Source organism: Lissotriton vulgaris, chromosome 7 (assembly GCF_964263255.1).
Source record: "Lissotriton vulgaris chromosome 7, aLisVul1.2, whole genome shotgun sequence".
NCBI classification, from domain to species: domain Eukaryota; kingdom Metazoa; phylum Chordata; class Amphibia; order Caudata; family Salamandridae; genus Lissotriton; species Lissotriton vulgaris.
The window spans coordinates 922,300,008-922,318,085 of NC_141695.1; positions in this window are offsets into that span (position 1 = coordinate 922,300,008).

Sequence of the window (18,078 nt, forward strand, 5' to 3'; positions counted from 1 at the left end):
ATATTTGCAAGAGAGCTACTTGCCCTGGCTTGATGCTCAGGAGACGGCATTGCTCCAAAAGGATATTGGGGTAGCCGAGGTTGAGGACGCAATTAAGGCCCTGCCCCTGGTATGGCGGCGGGTGGGAATACACTGCCACTTGCATTTTACAAAACTTTTAGGAACATCCTGGCACCCGAGTTTACTGACTTAATTGCGTATATCACAAAGGAAGGTGAAGCCCTTACATCCTGGAGTGTGACTAACATAGTGGTGTTTCCCCAGAAGAAGAAACCTCTTGAAGAGAGAAGTTCATGCCGCCCAATCTTGTCGATCAATTCTGATGCTAACATTTTCTCTAAAATATTGGCACAATGTCGCCCCCCCCCCCCCCCCCCCTTGATGGTTTAGTTTCTGATCAACAACATGGGTTTGCTGCCGGCAGCAACACCTCGGCCCATGTTAATACTGTTATTGCAGCTTTCGAAATTTCTGGCAAATTAAAAGAACATTTTGGTATGATTATGCTGGATGCCGAGAATGCCTTCGATAGAATAGCATGGGATGGAAAGCACTCTGGTCTACTATAGCAACGTTTGGACTTGGAAGCAGGTTTATTTCCCTGGTCCAGAAATTATACAGTGAACCCAGTAGCCAAAATCAAGCAGAACGGTATTTCTTCAACATATTTCCCAGTCCGAAGGGACATAAGGCAGAGTTGCCCACTTTCCCTGTTATTATTTGCCCTATACAGCCAGCCTTTTATAAAACACCTCTTGCAGAATGCGGTCTTCTCTGTCAACCCAGTAGACGCTGTAGCCTGTATTACAGAAGAGGCAGAGCTTTTTGACTCATTCTCTGGTTATAAGCTAAATTTGGTTATAACTCAGACAATCCTTAATTTTCAACCAGATACCTCGTCAACATTTCTAGGGGTTACAGATTCTGCCACATATTTAGGCATTCGCCTTAATAGTCAGGTGGAGGATATAATCAGTATTAAGTATGAGTCTCTTCTTAAATCAGTTATGGCTAAGCTATATCGGTCCATCACTTGTTTTGTTTGCAATTCCGCCCTAAGTGCGCTGGGGATGCTCAGACGTGGGTCCCAGGCACTCCACACCACTGGAGTCAAGCTAGCCGGGCTGATGAGAGGTGTTACCTCGAAACCGGTCCGGTCCTCGGATGCTTGATTCCGTTCTGGGAAGGACATGGCTTTTGTAGTTCGGACTGGACTGTTCCCATGGGGCACAGGGTCAGAGCTGATTTGCATATTGCCATTGTCGAACCCAGGGTGGTGTGGAGTGCAAAAAAACGATGGATTTGGGCCCAGATCTTCGGACTGGGTTGAATGTGTGACATTGATCCACATTCGGTCCATCACTTGTTTTGTAAGCTATATTGCTGGCATCAGCTTCTCCTCAGTATTCTTGCTAGATGCAATGTAATAAAAATGAATATATTGCCTAAGTTTTTATAGCTATTCCATTCACTCTCTCTCCGGGTCCCAGGATCTTTTTTCAAGCATATAGAAAGTGCTATCGGCAGCTTTATTTGGGCGTACAGGCCTGCTAGGAGGGCCCTCAGCTTTATTAAACTGACGTACAAACATGGGGGCTTTCAGCTCCCAGACTTTAAGCTGTACTACTGGGCAGCATTTGCCGGGCGGATTCAGAACCTGTTAAACAGGCTTGAAGACGGATTATCTACCCTGGCTTATCAATTAGCCTGTGGGCCATTAATTAGGTTAATTATTACAAACCGGTCACATTTAAGGTAGTCAGGAACATAACCAGGATATGGCACGAAATCTGTAGGAAATACTCTCTGCCTTCAATACATTATTTTACTGTTTTATGGGATAATCTTTATTTTGTAATATAAACCAGAGTTTATTTCAAGGTGGGCAACATTTCGAGTCTCTGCAAAATCGCACTGTCCAAAATGTAAGCTTTCTGCGGCAGACTTAAAGCATATGTTTGCTGACTGCCCTATGGTAAAGCCCTTCTGGAACAATTTATTTTATTTGCTCACAGGGCACATGGGTTGTTAGTTTCAGCTCACAGTCTTCGAAATCCTCCTCGGATTTAAAGAGAAAGCTACTTGCTATGAGAGGTCATTTGCCTCTATTATCATTGTATGTGCACGCCTATGTATTCCCAGAACGTGGATAAACCCTACCATTCCAAATGTAAACGAGTTTTGGGCACTGTTAAACAGCTGTATGACAGCCAGGGGTTTTGCTCATAAGGTCTTTGAGTCTCAACTGGCCTAGCTAAGGCTAGAGGCCCTTGTTCCTGTTTAAAGTTCAAAAGGATCTCTGCTAGTTTGCGATGGGACTAGTCCTATTCCAGTATCTCTATATCCTTTTTTGTTTAAATTTGTTTATTGAATTATTATCTTAAATATAACAAAAACTACAACATTTTTGATGTTATTTAGCAAATATCACCACGAATCACGTTTGCTCATGCAACACAAATTGTCAGATATCATAAGCAATTTACATAATAAGAGCTTATATACTTTGCTTGTTCGCGCGTCGCGCGGGGTATGTATATCATGCTTGTGTTTCAAGAAACAGGGGATGCATAAACTTGGATAGAGTTGTGTTGTACAGTTAAGCCCATGATGTAGTGCCTCTCCAGCGACGCGCACTGCAGCATTAGCCATGTCTCGCCTGCCTGCTGCGAGTTTGAGACTATATACGTGACTGAGTGATTAAGTATGATATTCCTGGCTATGTGCATGAGGTGCATGGCCAGTCGGGGCAGGCCCATTCCTGGTACTATGAGGTGCCTGGAAGCGCTTAATATAGCATGTGTGAACCCCCGGATCCTACCAACCGTTACCGTTCCTGCTATGTGGAGGCCTCGGAAGACTCCTGGTCATCTTGCCACCAGTTCCTGAAATCTAACTGTATTTGATTCCATGCCTCTGCCAGTGGGAGCTTACTTAATCCCAGTGCGTCCTCCTGACGCAACACCACACTCTCCGCCTGTGCCCAGCATGTCAGTGAGTGTTGCCAGACTTTTATATTCAGTGGCTCTGGGGATTTCCAGCACCTAGTAATTAGATGCTTGGCTACAATCAGGCCGAGATCTATGAAACGGGACGTAACTTTATACTCCTTAGTTCTACGGAATAGGCCCAATAGGCCCAATAGGCCCACCTCCCATAAGTACTCTACCGCGCGACCTGTGCAGTCCACCATGTCTGCTATGACCGCTCTCCAATAGGAGGTGAGGGTTGCCCAGGCCCATAACATGTGCAACAGTTCTGCGTCTAACAGTTTACATCTCGGGCACCCGGCATCTACTCGGTTAAAGTATCTGTTGATCTTGGCTGGTCTCTTGTACACCCTTTGGAGGATATAGTATGTGTACACCCTTCCAAGATGCCTGCCCACTCGTGATCAGACTACTGTCTCTGCAGATCTGCGTCCCATTGCTGCTTCAGCTGCAACAGTGACTTCGCTGAGTGCGTCCGCAGGGACTCAGCAAACCATATGGTAAGGTGTCTGCCAGAGCACCACCATCTTCAGGAGTGCAATGTGGCTCATGGTGGTAAGTGGGAGAGTGCGCCAGAAGGACATCTGCGAACCCACTGCCAATACGGCCCGTGCAGTGTTGCCTTCCAGAAGATCTACCGGTTGGAGGTAGACTCTGACTCCCAGGTAACTGAATGCCGGACTCTGCCACGGCACCGGGGTACCTCCCATTACCAAACCCGGGTCAGGGGTCGCCTCAGAGAATGGGTACAGGCACGACTTCCCCCAATTTACCCGCTGCCTGACATCGAGGCAAACGCCAGCAATGCCCTCTCTATTGCCTGTGCATGACCCATGGACATCTCAGAGATATATCAGCAGATGGTCTGCATACAGGGAAACTGCATGTGTGATGTCACCCAGAGGGATAACCCACTCCGTGCCAGTTTGACTGAGAGCCACAGCCAAATGTTCAATGGCAAGCGAAAATAGCAGAGGGGAGAGTGGGCAACCAACCCTTACGGGTGCCACATTCGATTGGGATCGCCTGCGACACCTGTCTTGATTTTGGCTGCGTATATAACAGTTTAACCAGACCTAAGACATTTCCCCCCAGTCCGTACTTGTTGAGGGCAGCAAATTGGTAGTCCCATTGCAAGGTGTCAAATGCCTTCTCCAGGTCGAGGACCAGGCAACCCGGATGCGACCAGCATTCCCCGGAATAATGGGCCACACGGAAAAAGTGACATATATTCAGTGAAGTGCAACGGGCAGGAACAAAGCCGTTTGATCGGCGTGTACCAGCTGTGGGACCAGGGGAGCAAGTCTGCACAAGAGTATCTTGGCTAACACCTTGTAAACTGTGATCAGCAGCGCCAGTGGTCGGTAGGAGTCTAGTGACTCCTGATCCCTATCTAGCTTGCCGGCGAGACAAGTAGAGACCCGCAAAGTGACCCCGGGAGGAGAGACGACTCTTGTGCACTGAGATACATTGACAGTAGATGCGGGGCCAGGGCTGGCTGAAACGCTTTGTAGCATTCCACTGGAAATCCATCCAAGCCAGATGCCTTGCCAGTTGCCAGGGCCTGTATGGCAGCCTGCACCTCAAGGAGCGTGATCTGTTCCTCTAGCTCTGCCTTCTGCTTTGCCAATACCAATGGCAGTGGCAGGGGGAGCCAATAGGAGTATAGGTCTTCAGGCGCCACCCTAAGGGATGATCTGTGAAGTTTAGTATAGTGGGCTTTGAATTTGTGATATATGTCCTGCTGGCACGTCAGTAGATGACCTGCTGCCAATCACAGTGTGAGAACCGGAGCCTGCGAGTGCTCCTGTCTGATCAGTCTCGCAAGCAACCTACCTGCTCTATCTGCCGCCGCATGAGTATGCACTGTGTGTGTGCAGCATAATTTACGCATCACAGCCGTTCCACGACTCTGACATGGTCATGCTTCAGTTCATCTAGCGCATGTCGGGTACTAGTTGCGTTTGTGACCTCCGTCTCTAAGTGAATGAGGGCATCCTCTATGAACGCTGCCCCATTCATTAACCCCTGGTCACTGCCTTGCACAAATCCCATACAATACCAGCATCCAGAACTGAGTCCGCATTTGTTTCGTAATAGTTTTCCACTGAGGACCTAAAATGGGGGTCTTCCAACGCCACGGGCTGTAGCCTCCCTTGCCTCTGGCACCGCTCAGCTACATTTCTCTTCCCTACCGCGACTGACGGACGGTTGTGGGTCTGAGCAACCGGGGGCTGCCTGAAACGCTCTGCCCACCTTTTGGGGGGTGCGAGTAGGGGTGTGGACTGGCGGTCCACTGATAGGAGGGGTGGCTCCTCCCATTGATTGGTAATCACCGATTGGCGATGTCCACGGTGCAATTTGGCTAATCAGGTGGGCAGGCAGCATAGGGGCTGGCCTGCCCTGGGATCGCCCGTAAGATAACCCACCATGTTGGCATATTGGTTATACAAATAAACTTGCAGAAAATGTCTCCACTAAGAAGGTATTGTGTGGTTTATTTATGTATGTTGCAGTATGAGAACGGAGGAGTGTTGCCGATATTGTCACTATGGCACCACTCAGCTACATGCCTCTTCCCTACTGCGACTTTCGGTGTGTTGATGGCGGAGCTGCAGCACCCCTAAGCCGGGCAACAGTTCAGTTCTGGACCACCAGGCTGGCGTGGCTTCCGCCGTGCACTTGCGTCTCGTCCCTGCCCACTCAGCAGTATATAACGGTTGGCGGATAGGCAGGCCTGTGCTCGATATGGCACGGCGCGTCTGTGGAGAGGGAGTGAGGCAGGGGATCCCAGGTGATGGGGTAGCCAGAGTCTCCCCTACTCCTCACCTCCCGGACTGCATCCACAAGCGCCCTCTATCCATAGTCTATATTCTGCTTCCCTCAGTCAACACACTGCCGCAGTCTTTACGGGGGTCCCGGGCCTATTATGGCAAGATCTCCGCTCGCCATCTCAAGATGGCCACGGGCCACGCTGACCACCACTCCAGTCTCAGCAGCCTTAGAGACCCCGGCCCGATGTTGCTTGTGTTTGGCCACCCAGGTGATGCAGGCTACTGCCTGCTACACCATAGGTGCACTCACGAAGGGAGATGAATCTCGATTTGGATGATTGTGGCGAATTAATGGGCCCTAGGCATGGAGCTACTTCAGGATACACCCTCCATCGTGGCAGGCAAGCAAAGCCATCTCGATATTGTGATGTTAAATAATTTGTTGGTCTTTATTTCTCTTTCTTCCCTAATCCCTCAATCTCTTCCTTTGCTTTCAACTCTATCTAACCTTGTTGCAATTATTTGTATCATCCTATGTATGTGTCAAATTGCTTTTGGGTTTCTATCTTACATATTGTATTTTCCTATTAGAAAAAGCGAGAAAAAGGAGGTAAAAAATACTTTACAGAAGGAGTATTCTTTTCATCAAATGAACCAAAATACATATCATTAGCATAGTGTGTTTAACTTCACCATGCAAATGGTTGCTTTTTCTTGTTGTTGTATTAATTGACCCTTTCCTCACTCAGTAGGGCACTCGATATCTATATTACAGAATTGCGGGAAATAGGTTCCATTTTACACATGGATTTTTTCAATTACATTTAAAAGGAAAATCATATCCCAGAGACGTAGTAATGAATGACCTCCCAGAATAGCTCAAGTCAGATGGAGATGGATGACAAAACTGCCTGTTAGTCTGAACACTTGTTTTTGTTCCATCGGTGCCTCGGGTAGTGCATCTGAGTAGTGTGCTCTTGTAAAAGATCTCACTATAGGATTGTAATGTCTTATCTGCATGGCATTCACAAGCCTACTGGTAATGCATAACATGCCATTTGCATCTCAGCAATAATTTTAGGCTTTCTCTATCTGTACACCTGGGATAAACCAAGATGGAGTTATTTAGTTAGTATGATATATTGTGTATGTTTCTGCGAAACGAATGTCTAAAGAATGCAATAGTCCTTTCTTAAAGTGATAACAAAATTGATCTACACTGGAAATGTGTGGTTTTCTAAATTCATCCATAACATATTTAATAAAAGAATATTAATACAAGGAGCTTCTGTAGCCTTTCAAAGCTGTGTGTCCTGGCTGTGTTTAGGAGGTGGAGACTGTGGGATCAGAATACAAGAGTGTGAGTCCAAATCATAGAGACTGGGGGTTCAACTGAGTTCAAATGTTGTGATATGAAGACCAGCTCAATTGATTGAACATCAGCAGATTCTCTATTAAGAAACTTCTTTTGGTTTCAAATGTGGTGCGTTACCAACAAAATGGTCCCTAATTATTTACTTTAAAGGCCCAGTTTCACAGTTTTGACAGATGCTGATCGTTTCCCTCCCCATGTGAAGTTTCCGAGTCATGCTAGTGAACAAAATGAAACTCAGATTATCAATGCAGTTACTGTTAAATGATTTTATGCGGCATCTCGTCTCGTTACCTATTCCCCATCACTTTGTGCTTCGAGAAAGAAGACTGTTCACAAGAACAAGTCATGAATGAATGTTGAGCAATGCTGTCAGAGGAATGTCCGCCATTGCATATCAAGCAATCATTGAACCATTAAAGAAACAATTCCTCGATGAAGACCTTTCTATTCAATTCAACTGTATATCATGGCTCAACTAACAGCGGGTCATTTGCAACTACAGACACACTGCTTAGTTTGATCCAACGAACAAGTGGCAGAATACGATCCATGTTCTGGCTGTTGTGGTGCCAGAATATCATTTTCAAAATATTGTCTGACATAAAATTCATGTTCTGAATATCATTTACAAAAATATCTCCCCATTGAAGTCAACAATTGAAAATCTTCACCCACTGGGAGTTTGTGAACACTACTTAGGACATAATATTGATGACAGACGATATTGCAGCCATCCTGGATGCCCAAAACCGAATAGGAGCCTGCTTCCCTCAGTGTTATGATAATTGCATGCACTAAGCCATCTTGATGCTCCTCTAAGCCACTCCAAAATCAATCTTTGCTTGTTCTTTTTGATTTCGTTTATAAAAACCCATTAAAATATAAGAGCAGTGACAGGGATTCATATTTATCATGAACATCACATTAAAGCTAAACTGTTAACCCTAATCCAGAATAAAATGGAGGTGTAGGTTCATATTAGTACCCATGACAATAAGTGTGTTTAATATGATAAGTACCCTTGGCAAGGACTGCATTGTATAACCTTAATACCCATGGGATGGCCTGGATTGTATACTATAATAATAATATGCGTTCCTCATGGAATTATTTTCTACTGAGAAACTAGGAGCTCTCTCAAAAGACTGGTGCATCTAATAGATATTGGATCTGTTTGACATGCACATGACTCTTCATAAGCCCCACCAGAGTCCTTAGTCTAAAGGAAAGAACCAGCATGCAACTATGGCTGGCTACTGCTGATGTCATTGTTTCAAAAGGATTCCAAAATTAAAACAAACACGATTCAAGTTTCTGTTTCATGCAAGTGGCCCGGTAAATGGTATTTGGTCCTTCTGGTTTCAGTTTGACTGGATGCTCATGGCTTTGATCCCTGGCCCCAAACAAGTGTATGATTGTTGAGCGGATGTTAGCCGTCTCTCAGAGCGTGCCACTGGATCCTGTGGGATCCAATGTGGTTAAGGCAGACCTTTCCCACCAGCGCAGCATGTTCCAGAAAAGACACCAGAGTGCAGGTTACCCCCAGACACCTAGGAGAGTGTCAGTGATGGGTAATCACCTAGTGGTGGTTATACTTTTCAAGCACGCAGAAGGAAAGCTAGTCTGTCCATTACATTCACGAAGAACAACCCAGGAACAATGGATGGGAATCAGATTTAAGGTAATTAAGCCCACTGCTTACAAAATCCTCTTTCAAGTCCAATTTATGTTATTGCAGAATTTGGGGTATACTGTGGTGGGAAACAACACTTACAACGCAACTTTTACAACGCACTACCTTTACAACGAAACTTTTACACCGCAACATCCATTACAACGCAACCATTACAATGCATGTCACTACAATGCATACCACTACAACGCATACATTTACAACACAGTCATTACAACGCATACCATTACAACGCATACCTACACTATCCAACGCTTACCCTACTGTTGCACCCCCTGGAGTTAGAATAGTAATTTTTACCCCTACACTATCCAATACTTACCATACATGCAATGTAATGGAATGCGTTGTAATGGTATGCGTTGTAAATGTAGTATGCGTTGTAGTGGAATGCGTTGTAAAGGTAGTTTCAAAGATTTCATTGTAATGGCATGCGTTGTAATGGAATGCGTTGTAATGGATGTTGCGGTGTAAAAAATGCGTTGTAAAGGTATGCGTTGTAAAAGTGTGCGTTGTAACAACATACATCCTTCTGTGGTGTATTATGAAGGGCGTTTGGGTAATTGCTCACAGCTCTATTAAGAGCTAACATTTCCCCTTTGATCTGTAAAGAACAAACACAACAATTGGTGTCTGATTAAGCTGGTGGTGGAGTCATAAAGAACAAACTCAAGGAACGCTTCATTCCCCCCTCTTCCTACCATAAAACATCTGCACGTTTGTTAATAGGCGAAAGTGTCAAGCTAATGGCTCACTCAGTCACCCAATCAATCGATTGGTCTACTTATTTAGACTTCTATACTAACATGGCCCATTGCCAAGCACTGACCTCAAGCTATTGATTGATTTGCTCATTAGCTAATTGATGAATTGTCTCTGCGATATATTTTTAGCTGGAAAAGTACCCGGCAATCAAAAACTGATGAATAAGCGCAATGCCTGGGGACGGCAAGCATCCATGAAAACAGGGGGATGTGGGATCTAACCTGCTCCTTTCATGCTCAGTGCCTTGGTGCGTGAGGCAGGCAAAAGCTGGACCGCAGGAGAGGTTTATCTGGCCAAGGGGTGAGAGACTTACTCTTCCCCAACCCACCTGCCCTTTCAGAACCACCGACCTGCCAGGTCATCGCTCAATGTAAAACATGGTCTAAAAGAGCAAGGGATGTTCCAGTTCTGAAAAATGATAAACATTTTTAAAAGCAACACATTGCCAAGATAAATGAGCCACATAAAGATGCCTGATGGAATTCAGGTGAAAGGCATGCGTTTCGAAAATAGTCTGGGAGGAGTGGGATCCACCGCTAGATGGGAGTCAGGGGGTGCCACAGACGTAAGAGTCATATCTGTGAAAACCGCAAGAAGAAGCCCCACTGAAGATCAATGCTGCAGGTAACTCCTGACCCCTACTGGATGTGTCTGTTCAGTGTTCTGGTTTAAAGATGGCGTACTTATATCATAGGTTCCTGTCAGCAATACAGATGCGTTGCCTATTCTTATTGTAGTATCTTAAAACCACACCACAGCACTGAATTGTCAGTGTGAATTCACCCAGCCCTTGTCACTCTGTCTGTACCTGGCTATCAAAAGTAAGGTATTATCTCAACATTCCAAGTTTATAATCTCTCAATTCAACACAGTAATAGTCATAATCCTCAAAGCTTTCATAACTTCAACAAAAAAGAAAAAGTGGGAAAAATACAGAAAAGGGTGTCTGATTACTTTTTATGTGGCCACAGGCCAAGCAGTGGTAACTGGGCCCAAACTTAGGATATGAGGCCTTTCAATCCTGATTTCTCGGGCCCTCCTAACATGGGTTCTGAGTAACTGGGCTAAGAACCACTGGGCAGATTTACAATTACTTGGGCATCCCTGCAAATTAGGAGGGATGCACCAGCAATTGTGCGCCGCAGCTCCGCCACCCATGATGCGCCGCATTTACAATGCGAGAAACAACTAGGGCTGGCTCTAATCAGTAAGGCTGAGCCATATAAGCAAAACAACAAAGGAGAAATGCCAGTACTGATAATGTAATTCACAAACCTCTTTTCAACCAGAAAAAGATATACTTCAAGACTTGGGGCCCGATGTAGGTCACCAAATACCGGTCGGTAACGGCCGAATTCGGCCGTTACCGACCGGTATTTCGTGATTGAGATGTAGGGGCCATTATTTTACAGAATCAGTAAATTTACCGAATCGGTAAATTTACCGATTCTGTAAAATACCGAATCGGTAATTTTAACGATTGGGTAAATCCCAGATGTAGGTAGCACTGTTTACAGTGCTACAGGCCTTCAGAATTTGGTATTTGATCACCAAATACAATTGGGTGGTAAAATACCGAATTCAGGTGTACATGCACATCTGTGCATGTACACCTTTTCCATGTGACACACAGACATGCCCTTAGGGCATGTATGTGTGCCACATGGCACACAAGCCTGGAATTGGGGTGCTACAGGGTGTCAAAGTGACACCCCGTTCACCCTTGCAGGATTCGGTATTTACAGATTCGGTAAATACCGAATCGGTATTTCCTATTGATTCCTATGGGCTTCAAGGCCCGTAGGAATCAATAGGAAATACCGATTTGGTATTTACCGAATTGGTAAATACCGAATCTTACAGATTCGGTAATTCGAAAATAAGAATTACCTACATCTGCCCCCTTCCTATTTACCTACTCTTAAATTCCGAATCGGTATGATTCGGTATTTAAGAGTAGGTAGATCGGAATTACCTACATCGGGCCCCTGTAGTCTTGAAGTATATCTTTTTCTGGTTGATAAGGGGTTTGTGAATTACATTATCAGTACTGTTTCTCCTTTGTTGTTTTGCATTTACAATGCGGCGCATCATGGGGCAAAAACGGCACAGATGCGTCATGCATCTGTGCCGTAAAGGTGGCGAATTGCTGGAGTTGCGTCACAAGCGTGACGCAGCTCCAGCAATGCTGTGGGGGGCCTATTCTTCGAATGCTGCGTCAAGCCTTACGCCTGCTTCAAGCAGGCGCAGGGTTTTGATGCAGCATTGGCCTAAAAGTGACTGAGTGAAATCTTGTAGATTTCACTCTGCCTCTTTTAGGAGGCTTTCCTGCGCCGGAACGCCCCCCCCGCGCCGGAACGCCTCCTTATGGCGCAGGGCTTTACAACGTGATGCATCTCGGAGATGCGTCAAGTTGTAAATACCCTGCAACATGGCTCATCTTTTGTGCCGTCGCTGCGTCACAAAAGTGACGCAACAGCAGCGTAAAAGAGGAGCAAGGGGCTTGTAAATCTGCCCCAACCGTTTTTTAGATTTTGGCTTGCAGTGGTAGTGCAGGCTGTTAGAACCGGCTGTCTCTAGTTGGCAGAGGTATACACTTCTGACAAATAGGGACACACCTTTTCTAGTCAGGGCAAGGGGATCACACCCTTTGATAACCCCTGCTCACCCCCTCTGTAGCTTGGCAGAGCAGAATAGGCTTATCTCAGAGGCTGTGTGTTAAGCATTTATGACCACATACAGTAACCAAGTGAATACACTACAAATGGACACGACACAGTAGTATTATAAAAATAAGGATTTTTATATAAGGCTTAGCACAAGACCAAATAACGACAAAAATATACACAATCTGAATAAATACTTTGGGAAGGAAAAAGGATAGTTCAAAGGTAGTTTCTTCTTTAGCACAAAGTCTTTAGTATCAAAGCAAATCTTCTTCTTGGAAACACAGTTCTTAGCAACAGGGTAACTCCCACGGGAGCTACACGAGGTCGAGGCAAAGTTTATCCAAAGGTTCGGCGTCGACCGCGAGGAGCGCTACGTCGAACCCGGAGTCACACGGACCCCCAACAACACAGTACCTTGGAAAATGAAGCACACGATGATCAGCGGCGTCGAGGAATCCGGCGTCGCGTCTTCGGTGTCGATCAGGCCTCAGCAGGCGTCGTTGTCGATGATGTGGTTGCAAAGGGTGAGCAGCGCTCACGGCGTCGAGAGGGCACGAGGGCGATGCGATCAGCAGCGGTGCAGACACGAGGTCCCTTGGAGCTCGAGCCGTACTCCCACTCACTGGCGTTGCTGCTGGCGTCGGTCGGGCCCGGCGGCCGGTCATCGAGGAAGCGGGACACTGGGGCCGTTACCCACTACGTCGAGCTGGATTCGGCGACGTCCGTCGGCGTCGAGATTGCTGGTTCTTTCAGAGGTGCTGGATTCACAGGTTCCAGCTAATAGCACTTTAAGCAGGTGAAGTCCTTTAGCCCTGTGACTTCAGCAGGAGACTGCCACTCTTCCAGTCCTTGGAGATTTTCTTAGCAAGCGTGAGAGTACACACACAGTTCCTCTCTCCTGGTTCCTTGGCAAAAATAAAGAAGCACTGCAGGATTCCCCCCAACAAACAGCACACTAGCAGAAGGGGTAGGCAAGTCCTTAGATCAGCAGGCCTCTTGTCCTTGGTTACAGGGTTCCTTGTCAGAAGTGATCTGATTTCTTAGTTCAGGGGTCCTCCTCTTATACCCCTTTTCGGCTTTGATCCCTTTGTCCATGCCGGGGACTTTCCCAACATCCTGGATCTGTTGTGGGTGGAGCCAGGCAGAAGCACCTGGCTTATTCACTGAGCAGGGCTGGGTCCTCAGACGCCCAGCAGGAGGTGGAGCCAGCATTGACACTGGCAGGAGCAGAGCTATCGGCCTCCTGGCAGGAGGTGGGGCTAGGATCGTCCATGGCAGGCACAGAGCCATCAGCCGCTTGGCAGGAGGTGGAGCCAGCATTGTATCAGGCAGGGCAGGCTATCAGCAACTACTCTCCTCCTACTCTCAACGCAAATGTCCCACTCATCCCACACTGACTCATCCAGACCTGTGGAGCCACCCAGCTCCTGTCACACACACGCAAGACCAGCAGAAACCAGATATGGTTAGACAAGAAAATAGACACTTTCTAAAAGTGCTATTTTCAAACCCAGAGTCCAAAAACCATCCACACCAACGGATGCATAACTAAACCCCGAGTTCAGGGATACCAAACTCGACATTGCACCATGCTCCCCGAGCCAACTAGGATCATAGCGTTAATAATCCCGGCGGCCCATTCTACCTAATGGAGAGCAGGCTACCTTGCAATAGTGAAGCACGAAGATGGCTGTAGTTCACTATCAGGACATGCCAACTTGGTCAGGCGTGTCCTACCTTAGACTTACAATGCACCCTGCCCGTGGGCCTACCATAGGGGTGACAAACATGAAGTTAAGGGAAGGTTTGAGGGACTGGCAAGTAGGTATACTCACGCAGCCCGCGTGACAGTACCAGACTGCACGTGGGTCTCGCAATGACCGACCCGTAGACATTCTTTTACGAGGCCGCTCTTGTAGGTGGCACAACACGTGCTGCAAGCCCACGAGCGGCATTTGTATCTACAAGCCCCGGCACTCCTGGTGCACTAGACTAGGGACTGACAGTAAACCAAATAAGCCAAACATGGATACAATCAATACATCAATTTAACATCGGGAGCACTTGCGCTGTGGCACTGATCAGCAGTGGCACGGCGCCCAAAGCATATACCAGCAAAACATCGAAAAACAGTGGAGGCAAACAGAAAAAATGGAGGAGAGACTCAAGCCAATGATGTCAGGTCTAACACAGGCCAAGCAGTCCAAGGCCATTCAAGGCAGAAGTAGGTGTGAGGCATACACAGGCTCAATTCTCAAACTGCACACAGTAACTGCAATAAGATGGTTGTCAACACTTGCTTTTATGCAACAATCAGTATTTAAATGTGATTTCAAAACCATATAATGGAGTGATAGTGCCTTCCTTTGCAGAATCCCCAATTACCTCTGTTCTGTCTAGTGGGTTATTATTTCCCTTTTTGTACGGGAGGTAACTCCCAGATACAGCGCACACTAGTATCTATACATCAAAGTCTATGTCTTGCCTTAAAAGTTCATGCAAGCTATATTTATGTGAAGTTCCCAGCAGGCTCAACGCCCTGGAGCAGTATTAACTGACCCTTTGACAGCCAGCAATATTGGGAGGACCAGGGTGTTCCCTTGTAAGATCCAGTCTTGCGATGCTTATGGCCTATGCTGTATTTTCCCCAATGACGCAGCAGACTCCTCAGACCTTTGACAGCTGTGTTGGTGTCCCACATCCTTGTCTGGCTCCTGCAGCAATTGATAAGTGTTCCTCCTGATATCATCAGCACGATGAACCAGGACAATGGCTCTGACTAATGGTTGCTCCCATTCTGGTCACACAGGGTTGCCTACTTCATCCTGCACACAAATGACATCCTTGTCTTCCCAGTGGCCCTCCCTTCCTGGTGACACTGTCATCCACAACATCAGTGCCAACACACGAGAGGACCTCCACTCCCCAAGTCACACAAGGATCATTGACTTTGGCAGACAAACAGTCAATGGCCCACAATTCACAATGGCCCCCTTCCTAGTCATACAGGCGTTGCAGTCTTTGGTGCACACACGGATGGCAGCCCAAACTTCAGATTGGCCCCCTCCTGGTCATGTGAGGTCACTGACTTTGATGCTCAGACAGGCAATTGCCCAAACTTAGCTATGGTCCCTTGCAAGTGACAAGGGGGTCACCTATTATGGCAAGATATGGCTGGCAGTCCAGACTCCTACAGCCATCCCAACTGGATGAAGCATCTCACACTTCACTCACCAGGATCCACTCACCACAAATCCCTGCTTGGCCATGCTCCCTCCAGGCACTCTCCTCCTCCTTATTGGGTCCATTGATCTTGGCAGACACTCAGAAAACAGGTGCTCCAGGCTCAAGACAAGTGACCCTGACTTCCTAGGTGATGGGCCCTCACCCTACAGGGAGACTAGCAGACTTTGGACCATAGTTCTGGTTCCTTCCGCTGGAAGTCTTGATGATATTCTTTCTCTTTTTTCTCCTAATTAGCAGTGTTATTGAACAACTTGTGGGTCTCCGTCATCTCCCATTATTGTCAAACTATGAAAACAAATGTGATTTAGTATTCGATCCTTTGAAATTTGGGTTATGGGTGTTAGCTCCTTTGAAGTGCTCTCTACTCTGTGCTGCTCATTGACAAACAGACTGACTGCCACTGTAATGGCTCCAATTTGGACCGATCCACTACACAGATCAAGGCAGTAACCAGGGGTCACACCGGGACATTGGCTTCCACTGAAATATGCCTCAGAAAGCCTTTGTCTCTATCAATATTCCCTGGTCTACAGAACCAATCATATCTGTCCCACCATCTCACTAACAATAAGTCCAGGCCCCATTGACCAGTAGCTCTTCCTCAAATCAAAGATACATTTGATCTGCATGAAGGATTAAATGCTCCCATTCCTTCAGTGTGTGCTACAACCTCAGTCCTCAGGCATGTCAGCAATACACATCTCCTCTCTGGGGCTTGAAGTCCTCACCTCTCATAGCCTCTCCAGAACCTGTATTTTCAAAACGGAACCCACAGGCCTCCATGTTATGTACTTTACACAGGCACACACATCTCAGAAAGCCCAAACAAGTATCAGGCGATGAAAAGCATTACACATAATACGTTCAGGTCAAGGGTGAGTTAAGTACACAAACACACAACTTTACATGAGTAGACCAGTAGGCACTACTCATGTGGTGTGGGGAAAAAGGCCTTTTCACACTCTTGATCAGTTTGAAATACAAAATGGGTATATTACCTTAACTGTGCTCATGTTACTTAACTCCTGTTAGGGGGAGTAGTCCTCTGTCCTCACGAGGGAAGCCTCCTGTTCCAACAAGACCACATTACAATAAGACATACATTTGTGGTCCATGATCACCAATGACCAACATTTGTTACCCAGGGTCCAGATGTACATGCAGCTGGTGTACTCAGGGCAGAGGTGCAAGTTTGTCACCATGCAGGGGACTTTGACATTTCAACAGCAGTGTTGGGCAGGCCATAGTCATACAGAAACAATATACTTATTTCTCCTGCGGATTAGCTGTCTAATACATATGAGTCTACTTTTGGTGAAGCTACTCTCCCTTGTACGCTGATCCACTTCCTCCTTTGTCCCCCCACTTCCTGTCCTTCTTCCTCTTCCCACCTCTCAAGAAGCAGTGTCACGTGTACAATGTCAAGCAGGGGGCACAAGGTGGCTGCAGGGTCCAAGAGTCATTCTGCCTAAACGATAAGAGGATACTAGACACATATAAACCAGCAGCAAAAAAGAAGAGGAAAGGGAAGTGGAGAAACATGATTTTGTGGATCCCCTTTAAGATAAAAAATTGAAACAGAAAAGAAAAACAGCAAAACAAGTTGAAGAAGAAAGGGGTGAAACAGAAAAAAAGAAGAGAAAGCATATGAATGTCAAGCAATGGCAATGCCCACAGGTCTGGCTTTAAAGGAATATTGTATGGTAGGGTGAAACGTTACAAATAAATAGCATGGGAATAGATATGTATTTTGTGGAAGCAAAGATCTGTAGAATAATATTGATGTAGGTTAAAAGGTCAGGTGATGGTTGCACTGCCAAGCCATACCTAAAAATCCAAGTAGGTCAATGACTGCCCTCCCCTGATCTGTGCTGCTGCCAGAGAGAAGCATCATAACTTATCGAGTTATCCGAGGCACTTGTATGACATCCCAATGTCATGTTTGTGCCTGTGAATGTTCAAACTCAGGCAGCTAGATAAATAAACAGAATGAGCACAGCTGCTTGGAGGGCAGGCAATTATTTGTGAAAGCACACCACTCCTGCCCAATTAAAACATGCACTCCTGGCTCCCAACATGTGGGCAGAGCCAAATACCCTCCCTAGTGATGCATACATAATTGTTTGGTTACAAATGTGCTGTCAAGACAGATCATAAAAAGGTGTTGTGAGTTGCCTCATCTTCCCTGTAAGGGAAAGGGGGCATGATATAAGAGACACACAAAAGTGAAGAATAAAGGGGAGGACACTTGGGAAAATTCAAAACTGTTAAAAACAAAAGTAAGAAAAAATGAAGCAAAAAAAAAGAGGAGGATAAAACAGAGTAAAACAATACAAAGGTATTGAATTCGAATTACGAGGTACATTCGACCAGAAGCAGACTCCTCCCAACAATAGCAGAAATGGGTTTCGCAGCAGCAGGAGTGAAGCGCCAGACTGGCCCTCTCCCCTCCGCAGGCAGCTGCAGCAGCTCGTGAACTTTACAGCGCGCATTTGCTTGTCAGATTGCCCAGGACGGGCGCAGTTTTGCTCTCGTGAATTATTGAGAGCTCCTATGAGCTATTTAT